The 26,999-nt window shown below is 41.1% G+C and overlaps 1 long non-coding RNA gene across 4 annotated transcripts in view; it reads left to right on the plus strand.

Annotated features, from left to right (window-relative positions):
- The window catches only part of LOC125019305, a 275,637-nt gene that overhangs the window by 93,693 nt on the left and 154,945 nt on the right, over positions 1 to 26,999 (plus strand). The gene's annotated exons all lie outside the window — the stretch shown is intronic.

The raw sequence follows: 26,999 nt of genomic DNA on the forward strand, positions 1-26,999 counted from the left end.
CTGTGTCATCTTGACTTTCATCACATAACAGTCGACTTTAGAAAACATGAAGTCGTGCAGCCCCTAGTTTGAATAAGCTGAAAGTGACTAATTTCCATGTGATGCATACATTTTTTTGTCACACATCTATAAACTGCTAAAATTTTACTTTTTAATTCACGTCTCCTTAATATACACGCGAATCTGAAAGCTCGGAGTGAAACCGCCAAAGACCTTGGCCGCTCATCATGGAGCACAAATGGAATATTCAGCATATTTTCTTTTTATGTAAAACCCGTGAAAAAGACATATTTCAAATTCCACAAATGGATTTTTTAACTACGCCCTGAACTGATCACACACACCTGAGGAAGATTAAATCCACCCCAACATTTCCTGTGCGCTGCCTGTCAGGTCGTCTCTCTGCGGCTCCGTGACGTACTTCTCGCTCACTGGACGCCCAGAAACGATGGCATGTAATTGAGCTGCTGTAATTTGTAGTGATTGACCCAGAGGGCCGGCTATTAGCAATTGTCAGTTGTAATGATAGATCCCTTTAGCATTACGGAGCCGCGGCCGTTCCCCTGTGTGTCCGCACCCGCTTAACTTATTATTTATAGATCATGTCAGGCCTGTAATAAACATAAAGCATAAAACTGCAGCTAATGCGCTGCTAATGAAATCTGGACATGAGCAACTTTATGAATTGAAATAATTTACAGGGCTGTACCAGTGTGGCCGGGTGCCTCTAACTCAGAAGAGGTTAACCCTGCACGCCTGTTTGTGGTGTAAATGTACGGCAGCAAAGCCACAATGCAGCCGGCTGCACTAGAATGTTTCTCTATACACTGAATGAACTACTACTACCTTCGCCTCAGGTCCGTGCACTAAACTTGTCTTTGGAGTTTATTACAATGGAGCCATGTTGGATCCTTGAAATCTACATTTCAGATTTCCACTGCTTTGTTTTGTTTTGTTTTTGCTTTTTGTTTTTTTTTTTGCTGTTAAGAGCTTTTACCGCAACAAAGAGTAAAATATTGCCTATTCACCTTGCAGAAAAAAAAAATATAAAAATACATTACATTCATTTTCAAGAATGTGTTTCTTATTTTATCTTTACTTTTGCTGCACATCTGAAGGGATTTTGCCTAAAAAGCTCCATCTTTGCAGTAGGAGCTTCCAACGTTTAAAGAAAAGAAAGTTTACACTGAATAAAATGCTCCTTTCTGGACAGTTTGCTTTGTCTTTGCCATCCATTGGTAGTATAATAGTATACTAGTATAATATAATATATAATATTCTTGACGTAGACAGCTACTAAATCTTTATGGATGTCTGTCTCATTTTCAAGGTTTTAAATGCTCTTAAATGTAGCATTTATGCATTTACACTGACGACTAACGCACCAATGTTGATTGGAAGACAATTAGAAGACGTTTCTGCAGCATTGTTGTATTTTAATAGACGGTTTGTTAAGGCCAACAGGTGTAAGATTCACTGAAAAGAAACAGCTGAAATGCACAAACAGTATCTCAGTATTCAAAGCTATAGCTCATAAGCTCATAAAGCTAAAACAACTGGACTACAGGAGGCGCTTGAGCAGTGAAATATAAACGAAGGACGTGTCAGCGAGACATCTGAACTATTTTCAAAGATGCCAAATACCTTTAAAAACCGAACGAATGTGCCGAGGCATAACGGTGCTGACGCTAAATGCAGAGCTGATCTTTCTTTTATAACTATTATTGTTTTTCTCTCTGCTGCTGTTAAGCCACATGTTATTTTGAAAGCACCCTCGCTTTAATTGTACATGATCTGAAGTTTCAAGTAGTTGCATCTACAGCGATGAGTTTAAAAAATAATTTCTCCCTGCGATCAGCTGTATTTGGTGATATTTCACTTTTATATCCACAGCGAGCAGGTGTACACGTAAAAAAATGGAAAATGTTTGAGTAACTTGTCTTTGGTAAATTTATAATCCACATTGCTTTGTTTTTAGTTTTTTGTTTTTTTTTAGGGGTAATTATTCTGCACACACACACACAGCAATGAATTGTATCAAACTAAATAAAATGATCTTAATTCCTATGAGCTTAAAATCCACAGTAAATATAAAAAATTAGAGGTAGAAGAAGTGAAGAAGTGGAAGTAATAAAAATATTTTTTTCCCACGAAGCATCACGTCCTGTGGTGTGTGTGTGTGTGTGTGTGTGTGTGTGTCGCTGTCTTGTACCAGCTCTGTGGGTATGTGAACCAGTGTTTGTGCACACATGTATACAATTGTGTGTCCATGCATGTGTTTGTGTGTGTAAACCCCCCCCTCCTCCCCATCTTATTGCTTTCTTGAGCTTCTCAGGGAGAAATCCTCTTGATTCGCCCGGTCCCCGAGGCTAGAGCCCCGTACACAGCAGATGTTCCACTGAAAAGGCCATGAATGTTTAATCATTTGTGTTATTGATGCCGCCTTTTTGTTTGTTAGAAAGTGTGAGCAACTGTTAGGGTTTCACGTGTCTATTCCTCTTTTTTCTTTTTTTCGCGTGTTGTGTCTGTGTTCGTGTGTGTGTGTGTGTGTGAAAGAACAAACACAAGTCTTTTTCATCATTTTTTTGGGGGGAAAAAATCTCTTTACCTCGCCTGCTCTGCAATGAATGAATAATGAAGTCTATTAAAAATGTTATTCGGAATCATTACCGAGCGCACTGTGTCAAATATCACATCAGTGCGCTCGCGAAAACAAGACAACGTCTGTGGAGAAGAAAGTTAAACCCTGCTCTCACCTGAATCGTGGATGAGCAAACGGGGCTCCGGCTCTAAAACTGTGATTTGTTGGACGTAAAGCTGCTGTTTTAGTATTTGAGCTGACAGCCAGATTTGATCATAATTAGACAGCATGCCGTGGGCTTTGATTGGCACGGTAATTGGATTGTCATTGGGGCTGAAAAGCTATTATCTTTGGATCATGCCCCATGAAATTTGTTGGAAAAACTTCTGTGGCCGTCATTAAGTCGGCCATCTTGGGGGCCTTCGCAAATGAGCTTTTTTTTTTCTTTTCTTTTTTTTTTCTTGTGTACGGCAAAGGAGGAGAAGAGAATGAGGAGAGAGGAGGAGGAGGTGGGGGGGTACCTGTGCACTGCTGGGACCCTTAGATCCTCTGAATCGCAGCAAAGACAATCTGGGCTCTATTGATTAATGATATTAGCATAGCAGGTAGCGCTAAGTCGAAAAGCGGCACGCTGGGTTATTGCCCATCGCTCTCGCCCACTCGCCAGTAACGGCGGTGGTGGGGCCTGGTGGGGGTGGAAAGGGGAGGTGGTTGGTTTGGGGGGGGGGGGGGTGAGCGAGTGACGGAATGGGATAATGAGAGAGAGGTGAGAGTGGAAGGAGTGCGAAGGAGGGGAGTGACGGGAGGAACGAGAAGGGGGAAACTGCGGGGCGGCTTTTCATTTGCAGTTGTTTATGTAAAGTATCAGGTGTGATGCCCATTCCGGGGGAATAAGTAGCAATATGAGGTAATGAAAATGAGAGCAGAGATGCGAGATGTGAAATAGGTAGACGTTCTCAAAGCCATCGCACAATTAAGTCAACTTAGACGTCTCTGGAGCCGGGGAAGCGCCAGCTAACATGTCCGACTCACAGTTTCCCTCTTTCTGATTCTATGTGTGAGCTCTGCAGCGTAGAAACCTTTTTAAATCTATAAGAGTTCGCAAACTACTACTACTACAAAGTCTTTTGCCAGTACAAGGAAATATTTCAAGATCTTGTCGAGCCGTTGCAGCGTAAACCAGCGTCCTCCATGTGTATGTAACAGAATAAAACAGAACCTGTTTTCTCTCATCGCACAACCAACATCATAAAATCTGACAACCTTAATAGTGTGTAACACATTATTAACTTACCCAGAGTTCCATCAGCGTATCCAGAGTCTACATTTAGTTCTGGGGGTCATAGTTTAACTCCCTAAAAAAGGTGCAGTACTTTACAAAAGCGCTTCCCTAAATATGAAAATATCTGCAAGAAACAAACCAGTTTTGTCTCGGCGTCGTTTTTTCTCTTTACGGTTTGATCCACTGCAAAACATCTAGTTGTAGAAAGGCTGTAGTACATATCCCTGGCCTGTGCGTGGCGCTGTTTCTGCTGCAGAACTCAGCCAAAAAAAACGAACAAAAAAAAACAGTTGAGGCCTTCACATGAAAGGTGTTGGTCCAGGCACCGAAAAAGCCATAAACGTAGCTAAAGACTTCAAACTACTGATATACGATACTTCTTCACGCTTTACTGGTCAGCGCTTTGATATGGTGCTTTTCTACCTATTAGTGCTCAAAGCATTTTTACAGTCACAGACACATTTACGCATTTGCTCGCGCAAGCACACGCCAACTCAAGGACATTTCGGCATGTGGCACATTGCGGGGTTCGGGCCGCTAACTAGCTAGCTTACCTACTGAGCCACAGCCAAGCATCAGTCCCTGATCACTTCACAGTAACAACAAGGACGTCTCCTCAGAGACAAGTGAGGAATCCAGTGGGTCGTGGAAATGCTTCCCTAAAGATGAAGCCCATACGACCACGACATGTCAGTCCTGAAGTGCTAGCTGACATCGGGCGAGAGGCGGGTTACACCCTGGACGGGTCACCAGTCTATGTTAGGAGGATATGCAGAGAAAAACAACCATTCGCACACACTCGCACTGTCACTATCACTCCCTAGGTGAGTCAACAATCAGCCTAACGAGTATGTCTTGGTGGTGGGAGGAAAGACCTGAGCTGGATTCGAACCCAGACCTTCCCCTGGGACCTACCCCTATAACCCCAACCCCTACTACTACGACTACACCCACTTCATGGCCTGTTCTACTGCTGTTGACTCTCTAAGGCAAAGAGGCGACAACATGGCAGCACCACGCGGAAAACAAATACGTTCATATATTTGAATACAGCACTGTGTCACGTCGTGAAGGAAGCATACTTATTCTTTTATAAAAACAACAAATCACGAGACTATATCAGTCTACCTCTGGCTCATGATGTAGGGGTTCCACAAACACATCAGCATATTTTGCATACAGTACGTGTTGTGCTAAGATAATAAATATGGCTTTACATCATATCTGAAAGGTGGGTTGCAGGAGGAGAATGTTTTGTCCTGCAGATAGGAGCTCTTTCTGTGTTCCCTCTCTTTTTCATCGTATCTGTGGGTGAAAGTTTCCATGCAGGCACTGTTGATCATGGCCTATCAAGTGTCATCTGATTTGCATTCAGTGGACGCGTCATTATTCACAACATTTGATGTCCACAAAAACACATTAGACCTCTCTTGTCTCCGTGCCGAGTGGCGTTGGCCGCGACCGCCCAGACATCATTTGTGCACCCAAACAGTCAAATGTAAATTGATATGTAAGAAAATGCCCCATTAACTTTTTCATTAATGGTTATAATGCATTCTGAGTGTCATCCGCGGGGCTGCGCGCTTCCGTGAGCAGGTCCACACAAGCCGCACGCACACACACACACACACACACACACACACACACACACACACAAACAAGACTGCTACGGATGCGCAGAAAAACATGCATGCAGATATATTATTGTGGGATGATGATAAACAACACACATACGCCGATCAGCCACAACATTATGACCACTGACAGGAGAAGTAAATAACATTTAAACCCATTTGTGACAGTTCAGTGTTCTGCTGGGAAACTTCTGGACCTGACATTCATTCATGTTGATGTTACTTAGACATGTAGCACCCAACTAGACCAGACCAGACACCCCCCACCTCGGAGCAATGACAGTCCTTGATGGCAGCAGACACACAAAAACACGTAAGGAACAACTCAAAAAAACATTTTACCTCCAGATTCACTAGATTCCAGACTGATCAAGTATCTGTGGGATGATCCACAGAGGCCCCTCCCCTCTATAAATGACACCCCACCCCTACTATCAATATCCTGTTACCAGACACCACAGAACCCCCTCAGGAGGCCCACGTCCATTCTCTGATGAGTCACGACTGTTTTGGAGGCACGAGGGAAACCTACACAATATTAGGAAGCTGGTCCTAATGTTATGCCTGATTGGTGTGTACATTTACCCGTGGTATTACAGTAAATCTTAAAAGCTGTTCTCTTTCATTCCACTTTAATTGGACCCGTCTCAGCCTCCAGAAGCGTTCGCAGCTGCTTGAACCGACGTCAGCGGCCTCGCGTCGGCTTCATCTTCTGCAACTTTTTCCATTCACGTCTCAGTCGGCGTCTCCGAGCGTGGAGCCGCTCACTCTTAACGCGCACAGGCGATCGCACCAGAGCGCCAGGCTTCCACGTCTACCCATCCACCACAACGCACTTAACAAAAGCTGCAGGTGTGTGCTGCTCGGGTCAGCAGCAGCAGCAGCTCCGGGTGACCTTGCAGAAATCGTTTTTATAAAGACATCTTTTCCCTTTGTCCTCATTTTCCTCGCGTCAGCGAGTGTTTCTTATTCCCCGACTTTAGGTTGATAATGGGAACGGAATCGTGTCTGTCTGCGTAACTGCGTATATCAACAGTGCTTCTAAATTCAAGCTTCTAAATGATCCACAAAAACAAAAAAAGTCTAAAGGACTAAATTAGGCTGAAATGCTTCTTTTCCCTCTTTAAATTAGATTTATTTTTTTTGTGAAAATCAGGCCAAAATAAATAATATATCACGGACAACAGATGTGTTTTTATTTTTTTTGTTTTTAAATCATTGCAAATTTCAAGACGCCTTAAAAAAAATGACTTTGCAATGCATCTCCCCTCAATTACCTCTTCTGCAGTATTTGTCTGTCCACACACATGCTCACAGTGTGTACACACAAACACACCAACGCTCCCACCAGCAGCCACTGCCAGAGTTAATATGCCCATTGTTCGGCCAGCACGTCAAGCACTTATCCCTGAGTGTTTGCAGGCTGCTGAAGGGAACGAATTAAAGGTGAGCGTGTGTGTGTTTGTGTGTGTGTGTGTGTGTAAATCATTCGCACACGCCGGCAGGTCGCTAGGCTGCAAAACCATGGCAACATTTACAGGATCAAGCGTGAGTGGCAACTGTGAGATTTCAGTTTACTCTGGTGTTTATGAACACGCTGGAGCATGGAGACTGTAGATAACTTAGCACAATAACCAAGTTGGCCACGGAGCAGAGAAAGAACAAAACAAGAACAAAGAAAAAAAAAAAACAAAAAAACATTGGTGCCAAATATTACAGAGGAGCCCGCCGCCATCCAGGGATGCTCCAAGTGTTAGATCCAGTCAGTTATGAAATGCATGATGGGAAAATGTACAGAGAGAATAGCAAACACAAAAGAAACAGATTTGCAGGGAGCCTTTGAGTGAGCTCAGCTTTATTAACTTTTGATGGAATACAGTTGTTTCTACTTTCTTAGTGAGAGTAGGGAGGGAGAGGAAATGTGGTGTGATTTCTTTCACAGTTTTTTTTATTGTGATTTTCTAAAATTAAAAATTTTACCAAAAAACAAACAAACCTAAAACCGAAGAGAGAAAAAAAAGGAGAACTGACATTATGGTACCACATCAAAAACATACCTGAACCTCAGCCAGAAGCTGAGACTGAGACATAGAACAGTTCACCCCATCACCACCATCACCAGACCATATCACTCCTCCCTCTGTGTGGAGCACAGAAAGTTTCCAACTCTACAAAGTGTCAGTAAGTAGTTCAGCTTTAGCTAATGAAGCTAATTCCCAGCTGTAGTCCCCGGCCAGGGGGTAAAGGGCATCATAAATGTATGATGTCAAAACTGACCCAAACTCATTTAAGAACTGAAGACTAAAAATAGTCCCCTCCAACATGGCACAGAGCCAAACATGTATGATTTTAAAAATTCAATATTAAAAATGACTTCATGTTCAAGATATTACATCTGCACTGTTAAACCTCCTGAGACCCAGCGTCCTCAAATGGGGACATTAGGTTTTAGATTTGTTGCAGCTTCTTAATCTGCTTCATTTAGACCCGTTGTCCTCATAAGGAGACACTTTTATCTGGCATGTCCTGGTAGTGAAGGGTCAATACACATGTTTATTTATTCTAATTAACTTTCTAGTTTGACATGAAAATTTAACAAATTCACAAATACACGATTGAGGACGTTGGGATTTCATCGTTTCCAATTCTGCTTTTCTGTTATATAATGTTTGGTTATATATATATATATAGTGCTTTTTTTTCAAAACCTACTTCCAGTTCAAAGATGATGCTTATTTTTTTATACATCTTAGGTCATAATAATCCCAAATATCTAAAGATCTTAATCATATCTTAAAGAAATTCCAAACAAATGGAGGTTAAAACTGCATCTCTAACACTGTGAGCTCATATGGAGTCAGAGTCTGGTTTTAACATTACATGACATAAAACAAAACATAGACATAGAATGGATTAGATCTAAGGTTTATGTCACCTTACGAATGTCCAACACGTTACACAGAAAACTCCTGATTAAAAGATTTAAATCCCCGTAACGGATGTAATAGCAGTTTTCGGAACCTGATCTTCTCTTCTCAGGGTTTTTCCTCCAGAGTTTTCAAAGCTGATTGTGTGTTTCTGCTCTTTGAGTTTATTCAGTGAAAACTTTTAAAAGCACATGCACATCAGCGGATCAGTCGGTTTATTAAGGTTTTCTATTTTCTGCAGCTGTTTTCATGAACGTTGTTTATAAATAAAAGTTTTCTGGGAAGAGACGAGTGTTAACACTTCTCTTTTTAATTTTAAAAGGACTGTGAGGACACTGTCGGTTACGATACGTGAACCTCTCTTCTCTTTTTGGACATTGACTTTGAACAGATGACTAAAAACTACAAGTATTTTCTTGCTCCCCAACACCCCCCACCCCTGACTCCTCTTCACTATTAAATTCACTGTTAAGGAGTAAAGACATTAACAGGAAGTGCAACAGATAATGTGGACATTTCATGCGTAAGCTGCGATATGAGAGATGTATTAATGGGGGGAAATTATTGTGCATTCAATTACGGCGCGATGCCTTCCAGAGATGTTTGTGCGATTTGGCCGCGGCCTTTCACCGCAGGGGCCCCCCCCTCTGACTGATGAGCACCCTAATCTGCTAATGCTAGTCTCAAACGGGGTGGAGGTGGGTTCAGGGAGGGAGGGAGGGAGTGGGTGGGTTACTGGGGGGAGAGGAAGGGAGGGGGGGCGTATTTGACGAAGCGAGCGCTGCCTTGACTCGCCGCTCGCTAACGGTGGCCAATAAAATTAAAGAGCCGGTGCGTGCCCCGGCAGCAGAGGAAGACGAGGGAGGAAATCAGAGATAGATAAACAAATAGAATCATAAAAAGGCAGGGCGCTGGCGAAGTGGTAATTCAGTGGGAGTTCATTAGGGGAGAGATGGAGGAATGAGGAGTGGAGGGCTAAACTGTGGATGACATTACCTCTAATGTGGCCCCCCTGCAGAGTTTGTGATAGGGTGGCCGTTCCCGGCGAAAATAGGGTTTTTAGCATGACACCACGCTCGCAAAGACAAACTCCCGCTAAATAGGATTTTTTTTCCCCTCCTTCTTCTTCTTAAGCATTGTACTATTTTAGTGCCAAACACGTCCACAAATGGGGTTTTCGAATGTGTTCAGGCGTACGAGACAAGTCGAGACAATACGGACGGAGAAGTTTTGCGGTGCAGCAGATTTACACGGAGCAAAATAAAATAAAAAAAATAAAAAAGCCCAAGCAGGCCAGCCATCAGATACTTTCCATCAATTAAACTGTCTGATGTGAAGAGTTCTTCTGGACACGGAGCAATTGTTGCCTCTCTAATGTGAAGCTGCTGAACATTCAGGGACCAATTAACCTGTCAACACTTTCTGATGACGCTGAAATGTTCATTTTAACTTCACATTTTTCACACCAGTGAACATCGTTTAATCTCTTAAAGGGTCAATTCACCCAATTTACACAAAAAAAAAGACATAATTTATCTCTTTAGTCTGTGTCTGTCCATGCAGACGGATTTGATTTTAGTAGTTTAGATTCTGATAGTCGTGCCACCACCTCACTAACAATATTTAAGCTGCACTGTGTTCGCCCTCTGCTTCCTGCCCCCAGGACTCTCCCATCCTTTACCAGTCACCTGTTCTCCATGGCCACCTGCACAGCTGCTCATAAATCCTTCGTCTGCTGCATCGATACGAGATGGAAACCTTTTTTCATGACTGATTTTTATTGAATTTCATTTAAGTAAATGCAGCTCTTTACAGTCACACAGTGCGTTTACATGCACAGTTTAATGTATCTATGCTCAGAATTTAACTTTCTGAATGTGGTCGTTGTCTCAGTTTACAACCATGTGCACACACATTGTCTAGATTAACTCCGATTAAGGCGTACACATGCTCACTGACGGTCAGCACGTTTACATGCACCTGAAAAAAACAGATTATTGCCTTAATCCGACTTTAACTGGACAATTTAAGTGCATGTAAACACATTAATCCACCTAAAATCAGAGTTCTCTCTATCCGATTAAAACACCCAGATAATGTGATTGGACATCGATTTTCTCCAGCGTGTATACATCTTAATCAGACTTTAACTGGACAACGCATGTGCGCATCATGCTCCACAAACGCTGCACTGATATATGACCCTGGAACAAAAACATACAGTGTAGGCACCAGATGTGCTCGCCCAGAGTGTTTTGTGCTTCCAGATGACGTCACGACGTAGGGATGTTGACGTCGCATCTTATAATTGGTTGGACAACAGGAAGAAGTGGAAGAAAGGTTAACACTATCGGTTTTGCTTTGTCCTTTTAATCTTTTATTCTTACCATAAATTGACAAATGCTGTATTTTTATTTGATCTCTTTCAGGATAAAACTTCTTAAATCCTTTTGCACCTACAAATGAATGGATTGAACTTGAATTAATTTGACATTTTATTTCTTGTGTGCTGTCAACAAAAAAAATTTTGTTTTGTGAAAAATTAAAAATCATAAATACAAAACTTTATTGAGCTACCTCTTCCAAACATATTGTGAAAAATAAATTAAACTCGTGTTGTTTAACCACGAACTGATCTCGCAGTCCCACATTACGTACGAGATTAAAAAGTTGAACTATTATCCATCTGGTTTTTGTCTGAAATGCTGGTCTGACACTTGATCAACGCTTGTTTATTTTATGATGGAATAGGTCAACTAGACTCCAGTAGCTCTTTAAGGACGGACTATGCCGACCCTACGTGGACAGTAACAGCGCTCATCTACGAAGCGTCGATGTGCATCTACTGACTTTTCCAACTGCTTCCCTTTCCTAAAGGTAAACAGGATACTTTGAGTTCCTCGCGACTATCAGACCAGAAAGCCGTGATTACACGAACAAAGGGGCTGCAACTTGAGTGAATGCATGAAACATTGAGCATTCTGTGTGAAAATAGCCAAAGAAAAGCCGTGACTCTCGGTGCAGGAAGAGATCTGAGCTCCTTCCTACTTCATCAATAGTTGCCAAAGGGATTACAAAGTGAAAGAAGTGTTCCCAGCAGCGGTAGCAGCAGCGGCGGCGGCGGCATTAGCCGTCTCCGTTGTCTGCCGCCGTCTACCTCTTTGTGAGACGTCGCTTCGTCTGTAAACAAATTTGTGTTGCTCTTAGCGTTCTGGCGGATTTGTCGTCTGGTGGAACGTATTTAGCACATGAAATGTGTTGTTGTGACAAGCACGATGGAACACATATGTCGCCGAGGGCCATCCTCCTTGCTTTCCCCTCTCGTGGCTACATAAGCAACTGATTGTGTTTTGCGTTTTTTTTTTCTTCTTTCCCAGAGTGAGTGTGCGGTGACGAATGTGGCGGCTGTTGTTGTTTTTATTTATTTATTTCTTTTTGTGTGTGTGTGTGTGTGTGAGCTGCTGGTATCTCATGGTGCTTTAATATTGCCCCAGAGCCCCCGAATGTGTCAGCGCGCGTGTGTGTGTGTTTGTGTGGAAGAGATAGAGGAAGAGACTACAGGCAAAAAAAAAAAAAGAGTTGCTCATTCCTTTTCTTTCTTTCTGTCTTTCTTTCTTTCTCTTCTGATATTTTCTACCTGCAGTATCTCCTCTCTCCTTCCTCCTCTCCTCTCCTCTCCCTGACTGTTATCCAGCACTTTAGAGCAGATGTAATTGCTCAGACAGAGCGGGTGTTCGGAGCACTGTCGATGTAAATGCTGCTCCATGGCGGCGGCTGACTTAATGAACAGCAGGGCTCGCAGCCCTCTGGCAGCACTTAAACTTTAAAACATCTATTATTGAGGCGTGAGAAAAAAACAGAGTGGCCAACGCTGACCTCTCTCTTTTTATATCTCTAGTCATGGGGGAGAGCGGAGGGGCTGATGCTGCTGAAAGAGAAAACAGGGTTCCTACGCAAGTACGGAATTAGATTTTTAGAAATTTCCTGGTCTGGAAAAGTACGGAAAATGAAAAAAATGCATGAAAAAATGTTACCACTGGTCACACACTGTTCACACCTCGTGAGCTAGTGAGCGTTTTATTTGTTTAATTTATGATTAAAATGTTTTGTGACATCAGATAGTTCAGCTGTTCATGTGCAACGTAATAAAAAAACAAAAACAAAAAAAAAAGTGCATCGAATTTATCTTCAGCTTATTTGTATGAGCTACATTACCAAGCTATAACCTTCTACAAATGATTTGGTGACATATATGTTTAGAATAATCAAAACAAACAATTCATTCTTTAATTTATTTACATGATACTCATATTTTTTTTAAATTTTATTTATTTTGAAATTTCCAATGTGTAGGAGCTCTGGAGAAAGATGCTGGAATTTATTTATTCATATATTTATTCATTCATTTATGTACTTTTAGCTCCACTGTGTCACTGATACATTAATCTGTGAAAACATTGGCGTTTTCATTAAGCATCGTGGAAAAGAAAAAGTCCTTCTGTCAAAGTTGGACGGAAAAAAAACTGACCCTGTTTGGATTTCCTTTCGCGTCCCATTTTTATTTTATAAGCTTCTTCCTCTGTGTTTCATATCATATATATATAGTGTTTTCCCCTCTGATTGGTTTCTCCCTCACGGTGTTAATTTTGACAACTAGTTTTGATTTAATCTTAGTCTTTAGACCAGGTGTCTCCAACCAAAGATTTTGAACATGCACATTATCACATTAGGACACTTGTTCTTCTTCATGGTTTCTAATAAATCAGTTGTGCTCAGAGATCATGCAGAGGGGGACCTTGTAGACCACATTAGACCCTGATTAGACCTGACAATGTTTCCTTGATCTTCTCTGATTGGCTGAATGAAAACCACATGACAATAAACCTCACTGAGAGGAACAGAGACATAATTTAAAATGTGTGTGGAAGTTACCAAATATGGTTCCTTGCCCTATAAAGGTTTATTTACAATAAGCCACATTCAACCATAATGAAGTGAAACCACTAAGAATTTGGAATCTGCTGTTCCACAATCCACGATTATTGAACAGTATAAACCAAAACGATTTGCTGACTAAGACAGAACGTCCAGTTTTGGTACAAATGCACATTCAGGTTTTTTACTATCTTACAAGCAGTTTTATTTGCACCTAAACCGATGCAATAAATGTAATAAACAGTGAATCTGGAGTTTACGTTTGACAAACTACAAAGGTTTTAAAAACTGTTTAGTCGCTCCTCCTTTGGAAGTAACCATAAACGGGGAAGTTTCAGTCTGAAGAAGTCAGTAAATCCAGTGAGCAGAACTTTATACTTGCCAGAAAAACGACAAACACCTAAAATAGCAACAGCAGAAACGGCACAACATTGTTACAGCACCACAAAATCTCTTAAGCCTGATTTATGCTGCGTCCGACATGCTTGCTGGATGGTTGGGTGGCTACGGAGACCCCTGCCTCCAAAACTTTCCCCACTTCTAATTGGAGTGAGGAGCCGGAAATGTCTGTCACATTTCTCCAGCTTTCCTGAAACAACAATGTGACATTCACAGCCCCATCACAGATGGATTATCAAGTCAGATTTTGGACATGAGACATTTGTTTTTATATTTACATGCATCCATTCGGTGCATGTTGTACACCAGGTGCACAGGTTGAAAAAAGGTTGAAATTACTCAGAAGAATTATAAATACTATTAAACTAGTCTTGCTGTTATTTAGTATTAGCATTATAGCATTAGCACGCTGGTCATGATAACCCATGAAACATGTGACCAGCTCAGAACCAATCAGCATAGAGCGATAGCTCAGACGGTCCATTCCCTGGTTGACCAGACTCTGTCTATATATGGCTCTGTTTTCAGTCCGGCTCTAAACTGGCCAGGAGGAGTTTGTAAAACGTTGTTTGCACGTACAAATCTTGGAACTGTCCATCGCTGACACTTCCTCAACCTGAGTGAAACCAGTGACAGATCAGAAGACACATTCGGATCATTATTAAACAATGTGCATCCTACAGAGACAACTGCTGTAGTACAACGGAAAGTGTGCGACTCCTTTGAACTCCATTTGTGGAAAATGTTCCGGCTCGCTGAGTGCGAAAGAGAGGGTGAGCTGCAGAACGGAGCAGTGAATCCAACGAGTAAAAGATTATTTTCTCATTTAAACACTGTCGACAGCACTGGAAATGTAAAATTCACACACGAGGAAGAGGAGAACGAAACCATATCACCACAGAGATGACGGCAGCATCAAAACAACAATGTACAGAAAACTAACACACACTGACCAGAACCTGCTCTGGAAGCCTGGCCAAGACAGCAGCACAGGAAAGTTAGGAACAAACAGCAACACAAACACACAATCACACAAATAAAATACATTAAAACAACAGCACTAAGCCTCAGTATTTAGATTAAAACAAGAACAAGTGTGACATGTATCTGCTCCAAGCTTTCTCACACGGGTTTTCAAAGATCCAAGGGTGATAAGTTCCTCTAATTTTAAAGTTTTCTGCAGTGAGTTCCAAGCAGCAGGTGCTGGGAACGTAAAACGCCATTTAACAAATTCAGAGTGAGATTTGGGTACGTTAATATTGTATGAACTGGGAGAAGGACGGACAGGAGGAAAAGCAACACATCCACATCAGTGCCCACTATGGGTCATAGCCATACAGGAAAAAAAATAGCAGAAAACAATGAAAAGAAGAAAACAGAACAGGAAAACAAAAAGCCGACATCACAGAGTAGAGCGTCACAACCCTCCCGTACATACAGTGTGTAACCGTGACTTTAAGACAACATTTTACTACCACGGTCATGAAATTACAATTACTTGCTGTTTAAAATCGACCTTCGTTTGTTCAGAAACAGCTTCCATGTTCTACTAGATGATGATGATCCACTGACTCGATTTTTAATTGTTCTAACTGGAAGATTTTAACTAGTACTGGGTGGGGGCTACACCCTTGGTTGAAAGGTGATTGTAGGGGAACTCCAGTGTTATTTGTTCATTCTGAATCTGCTCCTGAACTATTAATTACACCCACATAAGTAAAAAACTAAAACAACCAGGCTCACATTAAACCATGTTTCCATACGCTGGTTACCTAGTGCTGGATGTAAATACAAGCTACGAGTGCAGATGATGTCAGAGGTAGCTTAATGTTAACCTCTTTCTTCCTCTCACTCTTTGGGAATACAGATTTTAAAGGCCATTATACTCCATCACCTCCACCGTGCACAGTGTCACTGCCATCACTGCAGTGTCAAGTGTCTTATTTCTGTATTAGAGGGGGAGAGATGAGTGTGTGTGTGTGAGACAGAGAGCAAACTTATGCTTAATGTGCTACCCACTGTGTGTGTGTGTGTGTATATGAGTGAAAATATACCGTAGAAGAGGTTAGCTGTGAGTGTGAGTGGGCCTTGCTCCGTTCTGGACGCACTCATCTCTCCTGCTGTGTAATGGATCCTACTGGATATTTGCATAAGGTATGGAGGTGATGTCGTTTGGTCCTCAGAGCTGCATTTCAATGATAGTTGACTGTTAACAAAAGTGGACAAATTTTGAGCGAGTCAAACCACTTCAGTTCTTTCTGGTAAAACTTTGACAAAACTTTTATCCGACTGACCTGAAACAGACATGACACATATGGTAAAGCTGGTGGATTCTGGGAAGGGAGGTCCTGATCTGAGTCTGGGCCGATGCAGCGTTTCTAAAAGGATAGGATCAATTATGAACTACGTCCTTTGAAAGATAGTTTGGCTTGAGCGTCTAGGATGGTGGTAGGTAAGTAGGTAGGTAGGTAGGTAGGTAGGTAGGTAGGTAGGTTGGTAGGTTGGTAGGTAGGTAGGATGGTGGTAGGTGGGTAGGTAGGTAGGTAGGTAGGTTGGTAGGTAGGTAGGTAGGTAGGATGGTGGTAGGTAGGTAGGTAGGTAGGTAGGTAGGTTGGTAGGTTGGTAGGTAGGTAGGATGGTGGTAGGTAGGTAGGTAGGTAGGTAGGTAGGTTGGTAGGTAGGTAGGATGGTGGTAGGTAGGTAGGTAGGTAGGTAGGTTGGTAGGTAGGTAGGTTGGTAGGTTGGTAGGTAGGTAGGATGGTGGTAGGTAGGTAGGTAGGTAGGTAGGTTGGTAGGTGGGCGACTGAGCAGACGTTGTGTTTCCCAAAAAATGGTGAAGGTTTATTTCACAGTGGTTTCCAACATTACGCTGTTGCTTGTGTTTACTTATTTACTCAGCTGACTTTGTTACTGACTTTATTTTCCATTGTCGTTGTGTTGTTGATATTGTCATATTTATATTTTTGTTACATTGTTCCTTTTTCTTATTTTTCACTAATGACCTTTTTTCTAAAACAATCGTATGTAGTAAAAGGGAAATTATTAACAAATATTTGTTAAATAGTTTTATATAATTATATATATAATTAGTTAAGATAAAAATATTTATTTGCCTAAAATATTTGCGCTGTATTTTATCATAATCATAATGAAATAACTAAAGACAAAATTTCAATGATCATGACATTTAAAAAAAAAGTATTGGTATCTGTATTGGTGATACTAGTCCAGTATTTACTTGGTATTGGATCGATACCAAAATCCCCAGTATTGTCCTAGCAAAAACATTTACAAGAAAACTCTTATATAATGCCATCAATTTAGCCTGTACCACCTAGGAAAGGTTGACTACCACAGTAACCAATACACAGAATTAAAAAATAACACAATGCAATTAACCAACAATCTCATTCACTCAACAGAATGGCTGCATGTGAAATAATAATCATAATAATAATAATAATATTACTTTAATCAACCCAACACAAATGAAATAAATACTCAAACAAAATGATCACCCCTCCACATGGTTATTATTAGTTAGAAGTGGGATAATTATTATTATTTATTTTTTTTAAGCTAAAGGGGACTAGACAAGCTTTGACTTCCTTCCACTCCTTTTTGAACATGCAAAGGTACAAACTTGTTTGACTTTTTTATTTGTTGTTGTTGTTTATTTACTTTTGTCTTCATTTTGTAATATGTTTAATTATTTGTTCATGTTCAAAATAGAATGAGAAAACATAAAAAAAATAAATAGAAGAAGACGAAAAGAGATGATATTGAATATTAAAAGACTGGTATTGGAAAAAAAAAAAACTTAATTTGGGACACCGATAGCTCTGGATCTTATTCACAACCATTGTTCCATTTAACAACATAATATAGAGGCAGCATGTATGTGGACGTGGTCTGTGCAGCAGCATAAGCACAGTCTGAAGTGCAAAGTGCCAGAAATCCTAAAAGAAAAAGTAGAATAAGTAAAAAGTTCAGCTCCAAAGTTATCTACGTTTATAGTCAAGTTAGCATCTGAGCCCTCTGAGATGTTAAAAGTTATAAAGAGTAATATCACTTCCTGGTACATTTAATACTTATAATAAAGAAAAGTGTTATTAATTTGTGTCAATTAACTACAGAAACCATGCGATTAATCAGACTTAAATACATAAATTGATTGGCAGCCATGATTCTTAATGAAACAACAGCCTTTAGCACAGGAAATATATGATATATATGTCTTTGTATCAAGAAATGACACCAAAATAGCAAAACCCAGAATGTAATTATCTTTTTCTCAATGCAACTATTCTCTCTCTGTGAAGAGCAGGCTGAGCCAAATCCTCCTTTACAATCTTTTTAGAGTTCAGTTTCCAATGTCACTGTCACCGTTCAAATGTCAGCAAGGTGGAGAAACTTTCCTGAACATGTTAAATAGTTCAGTCTGCACAAAGGTCACATCCAATCACTTTAATGGTACTTAGAGTATTTGGAGCTCTCTTACACGATCTCCCCTGGAGGATGCTGAGCTCCCTCTCTGTGCTCCAGCAACCCTCCCCTCACTAATAGCCGTTGTCTTAATGCCAAAGCCGAGTATTTTTCAGGTTAAATTTGGGGTGGCGATGCCGGGCGGCGATATTAATCTCACCCGCGACATCGCGGCGGTGGTAATGAAGGATGCCCCGCGTTATTTGTATCCTCGCGTGTCGAGTGTTTTGTCAAAAGTAGGCGAGTTTTGCTTGCCTGGTAGAATTGTGTTCTCCCCCGGGAGCCGTGGCCCAGTAAGAGACAGCAGTTGCTCGACATAATTAGACCGGGAAGGTCCTTGTAAACTCATTAATATCTCACCCAGGCTGAAATGGCTGGCTTGCTGGTGGTTCCTTGGTGAAGAACGTGGGGAGGATTGTAGTTGAGGCGTGGGTCATGAGGAGCTGCGGGGCTTCCAGGTTCATGGCAGAGCTGGTGGAGAATTTAAGAGACAACGGCTTTAAAGAGGAACGTTTCTCAGCCGCTGTATTTACATCCGTTCCTGTGCATTGGAACAGTCCGCTCAGGTTTGGTGAACAACCATGGCGTCACGCAGCTGCACAGAATTCACTTTTTACATATCGCTGCTAATTGTTGCTGCAAGTTTTGAGGGTATAAAACAGAATGACTGACTAGACTAGATGGTATCAACACCATGATGGCTCAGGAAATTCTAAAGCCAACAACAAGAACAAATCCAGTGTTGTGATGGATGAGTAATTGGATGGATGAGTAGGCTGGAGAAGGTAGCATAGCAGGGTTAGCTACTGACCTATACCTTATTACTGTTCACAGACCTGACTAATCGTCCAGTCTGCCTGAGTTCAGTCCTCACAACCTGTCCCACTATGTCCCCATACAGGTGCTGGTCTAAAACATATGAAAGTCTGGGTGCTGATCACTTCTTTTTAGCTGGTTGGGTTACAGAATGCTAACGGCAGTGGGATGCACCTCATAATGTAAAGTGACCAGACGTCCCTGTTTCTTCATTTCATCTTGATAACACAGCGAGTAAATATCCCCAGATATCATTTCAGAAATCACCTTACCGTAAAGGTAAGACATACCTATAATGTTAGCATCATAGCTAAACATTAGCTAGCCGCTGCTGCCCTAACATAATGCGTTATGGTAGCAGCCGCTAGATAATGCTTAACCAGTCCTGTGAAGGGCTAGCCAGCTACTTATGCTTTAACCCGTTTCACCCAGGATCCCATCAAACTCAAGTCCACTACACAGTCTTACCATCTAACTAGCATTTGGTGGTGCTACAGCTATCGAGTAAAACAGTGCCTCCACTATCTGTAATTTCAGGTCCATCATAGTCAGACTCTGTGTCAATAACAGGATGTGACTTTTTTATTTAAGATAATGCACTAATAAGCTTGCAAAAGGAAATGTTGTCATTTATTTTGTGTGTTATTTAACCTGTTTAGCGGCTGGTCAGTGTTTCATACGTCCATCCCACCTAGATTAAACAAATAAATAAATAAAGTTCCTAATATAACTCTTATGTTACTGTGTGTCAGGGGTGGTCATAAGTTAGTATTTCTTCATTCGTCCTGAATCAGATCGACATGTATTAACATATTTAGCGTATCAAATATTCATGCACACAGAGAAGATATTGATTGCGATGCAGCGTATTTCCCTCTGCAACAGATCACGTACATATAAGTTCACACCCACACCACGCAGTTTCATCTGACATCTATCCGTGTAGGTTTCACACCACATGTGGAATTGCAGAATTGTCCCATAGATTTCTCTTCGGGCTCTCTCTAATAACATCTCTGGTGCCACCAACATTACATAGAGCTGCATGCACCTGCCGACCTCTGAGGTATCGACCACCCAAGACTCACAATGGCCTCCCTTTACACGTATTCATTTTACTCAGCTTTACTCATAATTGTACATTTTACAGTTTTTGAGCTATGTTAAGGCCTTTACCTTTGTTGTATGATTTAATGATGTAATGAATTTAATGATTTATTTATTTTAGTTTTTTTTTGTTGTTGTTGTTGTTTTTGTTGGAGTAGGTACCTTGAATAAGCCCAGTTAGTTTTCTCTTTTACCCGCACTTTATGTATTTTTTTTTTTTTTGTTACTTATTGTCTCTATATTATGGTGCAAATAAATAAACTATAGATTACAAACCGAACTGTACTTGGAGTGTTGGTTAATAATATAGAACAGTTGCCACAGGTCATAGTCGTGAAAGAGAATAAACGATTGCACAAAACTATGAAATGAAGGAAACTGAAACACTTGAATGTTTAGTATTATGTTTGGGTTTCAAGTAGAATTAAACGTTTGGAAGCTGAGGCACTTAAGGTTTTGTTTTAACAAAATCAAAATCTTAATAAATAAATCAATACATATATTTTAGTATAAACCAGATACTTTGCTGGAAAAGTGAAACATTTTACTGACGACACCACATTTACAACATTTGTAGACAGCAAAGGTTTAAGTCAAGGAGCACAAGCAACAGTGGTTGGGTCCCCTCGCTGGTGAAATGCATACAGGTAAAGTATTACACATTACACAGATTAAATGATATGTTATGATCACCATTGTTCTCATTGTTAGACTTCAATCATTGGGAGAGTGAGTGATGCTGTAGTCAAAACAGTCTTTTTAAGTCATTAGTACGTGCGTCACCTGGTAGTGAATAAAAACATTATTAAACCATCAATTATTTAGAAAAAGTGGTGAGGCTTTCTATAGCGCTATATACCATACGCTTCACTCTGCATGTGGAATTATTTTAGCTGTTTACTAAAACGTATTCTAGTTGTAATTATATGATGGAAATGGGCTTTAGGTGCGCAGTCTTAATACCTTAACCTCATGAGGCCTGAGCTGTTTTAATTTCTCTATTTGTCTTTATTTGGGAAGAACTATAAAAACTAAACATCGTCTTTGAACAGGAAGTAGTTTTTGAAAAAAAAAATGTCCTCATATGTGGACAAAGGGATTATTTCACTCACTACTATAATAAAGTCACCAATATGTAACAAAATATAAAACGTTTTCATGTCTGAACATTGCTGTGCAAAAGCAGAATTATATATAATGAAGTCCCAGTGTCCTCAATCGAGTACTTGCCAATTAGCGAAGTTATAGCTCGTTGGCACAAGAGATTGTAACATCTTATCCTGTGTAACAATGAAAACCTTAAGGAAATATAGAAAGGTCAAGCTAAAGGTGCAAACCATTGAGAAGCTTTAAAGATGCAAAGGCCAGAAGCCCTGTAACAGAATGACTGGAGGAAAAAAGAAAAGGAGAAAGCCTGCAACACACAACATTTTTAAAACCCCTGATACTGCAGCGTACAGGTTGTGGCTTCAGTGGATTTGGCATTTGAGGGTTAATAGTTGCAATGTGCAACAACCGACCCGATCAAGTATGCATTTCACTTGCCACTTGCATTTCAAGAACTGCAAGCTGATGAAGTTAAGGCCTGAATTTCATGCCACTAAGTTTAATAACTTTTTATCGATGCTTATGGGAATTTGTCCAATCACTTCTGAGCTCCTGAAAATAGAGGCTGAGTGTGTCCATACAGATGGACTATATATCCCGCAGACATGTTGGGGGCTGAAGCATTATCAGGGCCTCACATACACAAGTGTGGACACCAGACAGCACAGTTCTAACAACCTCTCCCCAACATAAATCATCTATCACATGGCACACCCCTGACACATGGCTCACCCAACAATTTGGAAGAACGGTTGCAGTAATTTGAAATAAAACTATAGCCAAAGTAGGGCAATGTGTCCGTGCATAATAAGGCTGCAGAGGTGGATCGTCACATGAAAGCACTGCTGTTCCAGTTAAGTCCCTCGGGTACACCTACACACTTTCTGACCTCTTTACTCGGTGGACATCATCAGGCAGATTAAAATCATTTAATGCACTTGGGGCTAGTTGACTCTCTGTCTCACACACACAACCATCAACCAGCCATTTCCCACTCACTTTTTAAAATTAATACCCATTGTTTTTGCTAAGCAGAGGATGTCCCGGAGGCTGCCTCCTGGGGTTGTGTGTGTGTGTGTGTGTGTGTGAACGGGCTGCACATTAGGTTCAATGAAGAGAGGGTTTCAGTGGATTACTGTGGCCCCAAAGTGCTGTGCCCTTTCATTAACCTTGCCTCTTAGTCGTCTCATTTAATACAAAACAAATTTCTAATCTGCAGCCTGCTAAACAGTTCTCTGGCTTGTTCTGCTGCTACTCCGTGTGAGTGTGTATGTGTGTGTTACTGTTACTCTTATTGCCTTGGGTTCCCTCTGCCGAGCCCCCTAATTACTCCCTGAAACAGGCAGCCAGGCTCCTCCTATGTGCTATCATCATTTTAAATTTATTTTGATTGATTTGTGTCAGCTTTAACTATGCTTTGGGCTGAGGTCGATAAATAAAGATCAATACTTTAATGTTTTCCTCTGAACCTTTATTAAAAAATAGATTGGCTATAAAGAGGGCTGAATTACGAGGAGGAGTGCCTACTTCCAATGCATGTCAACTGGAATCTAATTGAACAACATTGAACTGGTGGAGATTAGTCCAGGGAATGTGAGCTGCAGGAGTGTTGTGATGGGGAGGTGGGGGGCGAGAGCAGGAATGAGGAATTGATGCCGAGAGGTAACACAGGGAGAGAAAGAAAAGTTGGAGACTTGTTTAGTCCAGTTGAAAACAACTCTACTCTGGTCAAGATTTTATTTGAAACACGGTGACTGTGCTCCGAGCAGTGGTCATTATTCTACTGGATATGTACAGAATGATTTGCATTTGTCCTTGAAAAGTAATGTGCAAGTAATGATGTTTCATAATAGATACAGTGAATTAAATGCTGCTGCCCATAGATGATTTGAGTATGAAAATGATCCCAGGGCCCAGGATGAAGCCTTGTGGAACCCCATAGTCTCATGTTGTACACAAACACAGAACCTTTTCAAGAAACCTGGTAGGAGTATAGGATGAAAGCAGTTTTAGACTTTATGTGCTACAAAGTTTACTCTGGAGCAATGTGCTTGCAAGCCTGCGTGCTGTGGTTGTGATGCCCAGTGATCAGGAGGAAGCTGGAGACATGCTGTTGTGATGTGCGATGAGGAGGTAGGACCCAAAATCTAGAAACAAGGAGCAGGAAACAAAATTACTTTAATGAAACGTAGTAAATATGGAACACAAAGCGCTGCAAAGGTGGGCAGGGTTCTCCAAAAACAGAGGAGGAGAACTGAGAAACACAGCATGAGGAAGAGAACCGAAACACTAGGAAACATCAATGGACTTAGCTCAATGGACGACAGGACTATATACACTCATTTGCTACTTTATTAGGTACACCTGTTCAACTGCTCGTTAACAGCTGTACTCCAACGGCCTCCACAGTCACCAGATCTCAATCCAATAGAGGAACCTTTGGGATGTGGTGGAACGGGAGATTCTCATGTGCAGTCGACAAATCTGCAGCAACTGTGTGATGCTATCATGTCAATATGGACCAAAACCTCTGAGGAATGTTTCCAACACCTTGTTAAAAGTATGACACCAAGAATTAAGGCAATTCAACCTTTTACTAGCAAGGCGTAGCGGGAAATCAGAGGGAAAACCGAGACAGGAAGTGATGAAGGACATGAAACAGGGCCACAGAAAATATTAAAAACTTGATCTCAACAACAGAAAAAAGGTTCTAAAATATTTTAGTTTTCTTCTTTTGGCCCCTCTGTTACACACCTCAAACATTTCTATTTGTTCAGAACTACTTTGCACCAGTGGCGTCGCCTAAAAGGGTATAATCAATTTTGAACATAGGCCCTATTTCCTTTTCTTTTCTTTTTTTATCAGGCTTTGAACTTATGTGTTCTGGACTGTAGAATTAGTGCCCGTCTCCAGAGTTGCTACATGGAACAGTTTGACCTGGTCCTAAAAAGCACTGCAGGGTTTCAGACTTCACCCTCATGATTAAGAATCACTCTCCCCTCAGATGAATGGATGGCTTTGCAAATAACTGTGTAGAATCACACTGGACTTAACACATGACTGTCAAGCATCTGATGTGCAAACTGGATGGCCTGGTGATCCTGGGTACATTTGAACTTCTAACAATCCCCATGTGTGTAGAACGTCTTGGGTAAATCGCAGCGTTTAAAAAAAGAACCAGAAGGGTCAACAAATGTACGACTTGGAGCCCGATGAGCCACACTGGACAACAAACACACAAAACAAAGTGTTTAATGTGCCTGGGATGGCTGAACCAGGTTAAGTCCGAGGGCAGGGCAGGAAGTGTGGGATTAAAATGCTATTGTTGTTGAGAGAGAACACACTGTCCTCTGGTGCATCAACTGTCTTTTCCAATCCACATTGTGATTAACCTTTTGTACAGGACACAGATTATGGCCTAAATGTGTCTGCTCACACACACACACACACACACATACACACACACATGCTCATGGAGGCCGCTGTCGAGCTCAGTGCGGTTGTTGAGTTGTCATTGTTGTGTAAAAAAAAAAAAAAAACTATGGTGCAATGTGAAAAGAGTCATTTGTAAGGGCCGTGACAGAGGGTGAATACTGAGTGTACATTTATCATTCATTCAGCCTGGACAGGTCTCCAGTCTGAGCGCAGACGCACACGAATGTAACTATGCAGTAAAGAGCTGTGATTGGTCCGCTTGGTTGTTGTGTGTTTGTCCTTAGTATCTCCAGCTGCAAATTGATTGTTTTGGATAAATACAGATGGAACACATTGTATCTCCAAAGCTCCTCAGCTAAACTGTTCTCAGACATTTGTCGGACTCGTGGTTAGAAGAACCGACCGGTTCTAACTGGTTCAATTCATCAATATCATTAGCCTTCATGCTTATTGATTCCTCTTGTCGATTCTTTTCGCGCGGAGTCTTTACATCTCAGTCCAGATGGTGGTGGTAACGCATCTAAAAGTTGTTTGCCAACCGCCATAAAACAAAAGAAGAATCTTTACGTTGAAGCATGTCATGACATCATGTGACAACCAGGAAGACGCGACTGAAACGGTCTAAAGTGGCTTCACTTCACCAGGAATTTCAAGCAACGGCAGCAACACCAGCAACATGAGAAGCAGACACACAGCACAGCATTAAATACCAAGAGAGCCATGTAATAATTTGCTCACCTAGGCCGAGCAAATTGGGGGTTAGGTGTGAGCCACTAGCCACTACTCCACAGCCCCCTTACATTCGACAAACTCTGGTCAATGAGTAGTGCTAGTGAGATCTAGAATCCAGTGACCTGTTTCCAATTTATTTCCTTTTACAAGCTCTTGTTTAGAAACTCAATAAAAATTGCTGTTTCTTACATTAAAACCACAAATGCCTACTTTTTCTAAACCATAAACTCACATAAGGAATTGATAATAATATCAATAAACTCTCATCGGTACACATTCACGCTCGGGGTCGGTGTAACTTCAATCGAAAAAGGAACATTTTTGACGGTAAAGGAGGAAATAGAAACAAAAATTAACCCAACTGGCAAAAAAGACACAACACCGACTAGAGCAACTGCGGCAGACGAGTGCACAAGTAGAAATGTCTCGCAGTGGTGCAGGCTGCATGTGTAAGTTATGTCTTACAGTAAAGACCTAGTAACCCTGATAGAGCCTTAACACAGAGAGACAGACAGGTAAACATTTACACTAACACCTACGCCGAACTAGAAGCCGATAGATTCAAACCCAGAACCTTCTTCCTGTGAGACAAATTCATTTTCATGTTGCTCAACAAAAAGGACAAGTGTCCACTGTTACACACACAGAATTTTCAAAGCTATAACTGAGACACAAACACGAGTTTAAGACATAACTCTTAGATTAAGACCTGTCTGCTCTCAGTTATGTGTCATTTGCAGCTCACTGGGTAAAGAACAGACGTCAGAAATATATAATACTTTGGCTCAGAGTGAATTTGAGAATTGATTTTGAATTGAAGCGTGACACCAAGGATCTGAAATGAGATCGCCCCCCCCCCCCCCCCCCCCCCCCCCCATAATTAATAGTTCAGCTTCATTCACAACTGGCCATAAAAGCCAGATAACCAGCCAGATTGGTGAAAGAAATACCAATCGAGAAGGACTACAGCTTATTACACATGAAACAGGAGTAACCAATCAGTGAAACACACTTTCCTTCAGTAGCTGAGGCTTGTGTAACCCCACAGAGTGTCTGCCTCCTTAATTCATTTCATGGGAAGTTATTGGAAAAATAAAGCCAGCCTCATAAAACCGGAGAGACCGGTGAGTGTTGCATATTAATTGAAATGTTTGTGTAAATGCATGCATGAGTTTGCTAAAAATAAATAAATATATAAATAAATCAAACAATAATACATTTACTGTAATTTGGAACCTTTGAAAATGGATACCCCGCTGGGAAGAAATTACCGCGGAGCCTGTCACACAGTAACTACAGTAAAGAGTTTAGGTGCTGAATGGTTTAAAAGTGGTGGGAGATGCATAAAAAAGACGGCCTGACATTTTAAAGTTTATCCTGTTTATTCCGCGTTTCCTCCTCAGACTACAATGTACTTTAACTAAGAGCAGGAGCAGAAGTAGTTTCAGGGCAACACAAACTCTCCTCTGACAAGCAAAGAAGAAGAAAAAAAAAACAATAATGGTTTCAAAAATGAAAAAACTCAAAATATGAAAGCGACAGAGTTACAGAGTGATACC

The sequence above is a fragment of the Mugil cephalus genome, chromosome 13 (genome assembly GCF_022458985.1).
Source record: "Mugil cephalus isolate CIBA_MC_2020 chromosome 13, CIBA_Mcephalus_1.1, whole genome shotgun sequence".
In the NCBI taxonomy this organism is placed as follows: Eukaryota; Metazoa; Chordata; class Actinopteri; order Mugiliformes; family Mugilidae; genus Mugil; species Mugil cephalus.